A 3462-nucleotide genomic window follows, 5' to 3' on the forward strand; every position below is an offset into this window, starting at 1 on the left:
AAAATAAAATTAGAGAAAAAAAAAAAAAAAGGCTCAGAGTGCTACAGCAACAAAATTAATTTTTTTTTTAAAACTCAGCACAAATGAAGCCTTGTCTGATGTTCTTACTTTGTTTTATGATTGCTACTGTTGCTGTTAATGACAGCAAATAACTATCATCATTTATTCAAAAAACATTTTTGAAGTGCCCACTCTGTTCTGTTTTAGATACTGTATGAGACAGTTGAAATAAATTATCTAAATCCTCAGAACCAAAAAAAAAAAAAAAAAGAAAATACATTTTCTTCCCTTTTGTTTTCTTCCTCTCACTTATCATCTTATTTTTTTCTAATTAGAAAGAAAGGTATTGGAAAAAGTACATGGATGGATGGATGAATGGATGGATAGGTGGGTTAATGGAGAGATGCATGAATTACTGGATACATAGATAGAGATAAAGGGCTCAGTAGATGAGTATGCAGTATGTAAGTGATGTGTCATGGAGACAAAACAACAAACCCATCTTTACTGAACCTGCTATAAAGTGTCAAGGAGAACCATGTTTTACTACTGACATATCTGTGAAAATCATGATAAATGCATTTGGTGCATTCTGCATAACCGTCACACTTCCATCATCTGTCTAAAAAAACTGGTCAGTGAAGAAAAGGGCATTTCCAAACAAAATCATGTCATGGCTGCTGGTTTTATAGGAGAACAGAAAATAACAATGGTTATTATTGGGACTTCCCTGGTGGTCCAATGGTTAAGAATCTAACTTGCAATGCAAAGGACATAGGTTTGATCCCTAGTCAGAGAACTAAGATCCCACATGCCATGAAGCAACTAAGCCCATGTACCACAACTATTAAGCCTTCATGCTGCAACTGCTGAAGCCTAAGGGCCACAAGGAAAGATACCACATGATGCAATGAATATCTCACATGTTGCAACTAAGTCCCAACATAGCCAAAGAAATGAATAAATAAAAACATGATTATTATTACTATTATTATTTTATTTCTGCCATTAAATTTTATGGCCAAACCATTGCAGCTGGTAAAGCATGTCTGAAGTCCCCATTTGTTGAAATGTTGGGGATGATTTGCTATCTTGGGTATGAACTGTAGATGGTTATTGCTGGCAATGACATGTTATGGATCATTTGTTGCCAAGAGTGGTTTGCCAAGTATTGGAGTTGGCAGTGAGGTAGGAGATAGATGGGCCCCTTGGCTGGACAGCTGGTGTTTGTCAAATGAAGTAAAACTAGAACTTTGTTCTCACGCAGACACTCCAAGGACAAAAAAGCTAGTGGCAAAAGCTGAACTCTGCTAAAAGTCCAGAGATAAGGTGCCCACTCCCAAGGTCAAGGAAGACTTGCCTATCTGCACATGCCCAGGAAGGCTGCTTGGGGGGTCAAAAAGGGAGGGAACCCTACCCTATAATAAGTGTGGACATGCACCCACAGGCCTCTGGGGTGGGATCCATTTTAGTAAGAAGTTGTCCACATATCCTGGGGAGAGTCCTAAGACCAGTCAGGTGTGAAGAAACAAACAAGATAATTGACCAAACAGAAACAAAGACCCAGAAACACTGTCCTATAAAGGTGATTTACATCACCTCTTTATTTAAGTGCTCCTTTCTCAAGATGTCTGCACTCCTCTCCTAGTGTGTTATTTCTGCCTTGCTTCTGTCTTAAGTAAACAAACTGCTTTTCTGCACTGTATCTCTAACAATAAACTTTGTATCTATTTTTACAGTTTTTGCCTCTTTGAAACATTCTTGCTTTCAAAGGGGGGCGGTGTGGGGGAGGGGGGAGAGCAAGAGTCAGAGCCACTTTGCCTTTAGCCTCTAGCCCCTGGCGGTCTCGCAGCTAGGATTCCTGGTTTTCATCCGGGCTACCTAGGATCAATTCTTAGGCAGGGAACTAAGAAATAATTTTATTTTTACTAATGATTTTGGAAACTTTGTAACTCTTTGATCTTAGCTTCTTCAATTAAACCATGTCACCTATTGTTGTTCCAAGAATCCTCTTGAAAACTCACTGAGCAGTCCATAAACAATTTCGGTCACCATCAGGCCTGGCAGCATGATTGCATTTGCCAGTCTGACAATCAGGAACTGATTTTTTGTGTCCTGCTGAGGAAGAAAAAAAAAACTTTTTGATTTGTTCAAACTATCAAATGCAGTCTCTGTCAATTGCATTGAGTCATTAACGGACATTGGCAAACTATTTCAGAGCAGTCACTTAGCGGCATAATTACCAAATTACTGTTTCTGTAACACTGAGTACAGAACATAACCTCCGGCTAGAACTGTGACACCCCTGGCTGTGCCACACAGAGGCTGTGGCAATTCCTTCATGACCAGATTCCCTGTGTCTGTGGAAACCTGCTCTGATTAGAGTCACTGAGTTATACTTTTTTTCTCCTACCTTTTAGATATACCTATGGGAAAACCAGGGATAGGGGAGCCTGGTGGGCTGTCGTCTCTAGGGTCGCACAGAGTTGGACACGACTGAAGCAACTTGGCAGTGGGAAAACCACTAGACCATTCAGGTATGACGTAAATCAAATCCCTCATGATTATACAGTGGAAGTGAGAAATAGATTTAAGGGACTAGATCTGATAGAGTACCTGATGAACTATGGACAGAGGTTCATGACATTGTACAGGAGACAGGGATCAAGACCATCTCCAAGAGAAAGAAATGCAAAAAAGCAAAATGGCTGTCTGAGGAGCCGTTACAAATAGCTGTGAAAAGAAGAGAAGCAAAAAGCAAAGGAGAAAAGGAAAGATACACCCATTTGAATGCAGAGTTCCAAAGAATAGCAAGGAGAGATTAGAAGGCCTTCCTTAGCGATCAATACAAAGAAATACAGGAAAACAAAAGAATGGGAAAGACTAGGGATCTCTTCAAGAAATTAGAGATACCAAAGGAATATTTCATGCATAGATGGGCTCAATAAAGGACAGAAATGGTATGGACCTAACAGGAACAGAAGATATTAAGAAGAGATGGCAAGAATACACAGAACTGTACAAAAAATATCTTCATGACCCAGATAACCACGATGCTGTAATCACTCACCTAGAGCCAGACATCCTGGAATGTGAAGTCAAGTGGGCCTTAGGAGGCATCACTATGAACAAAGCTAGTGGAGGTGATCGAATTCCAGTTCAGTTCAGTTCAGTTCAGTCCCTCAGTCGTGTCCGACTCTTTGTGACCCCATGAATCACAGCATGCCAGACCTCCCTGTCCATCACCAACTCCTGGAGTTCACCCAGACTCACATCCATTGAGTCAGTGATGCCATCCAGCCACCTCATCCTCTGTCGTCCCCTTCTCCTCCTGCCCCCAATCCCTCCCAGCATCAGAGTCTTTTCCAATGAGTCAACTCTTTGCATGAGGTGGCCAAAGTACTGGAGTCAGCTTTAGCATCATTCCTTCCAAAGAAATCCCAGGGCTGATCTCCTTCAGAA

The sequence above is a fragment of the Bison bison genome, unplaced genomic scaffold (genome assembly GCF_000754665.1).
Source record: "Bison bison bison isolate TAMUID 2011002044 unplaced genomic scaffold, Bison_UMD1.0 scf7180017864271, whole genome shotgun sequence".
NCBI classification, from domain to species: domain Eukaryota; kingdom Metazoa; phylum Chordata; class Mammalia; order Artiodactyla; family Bovidae; genus Bison; species Bison bison.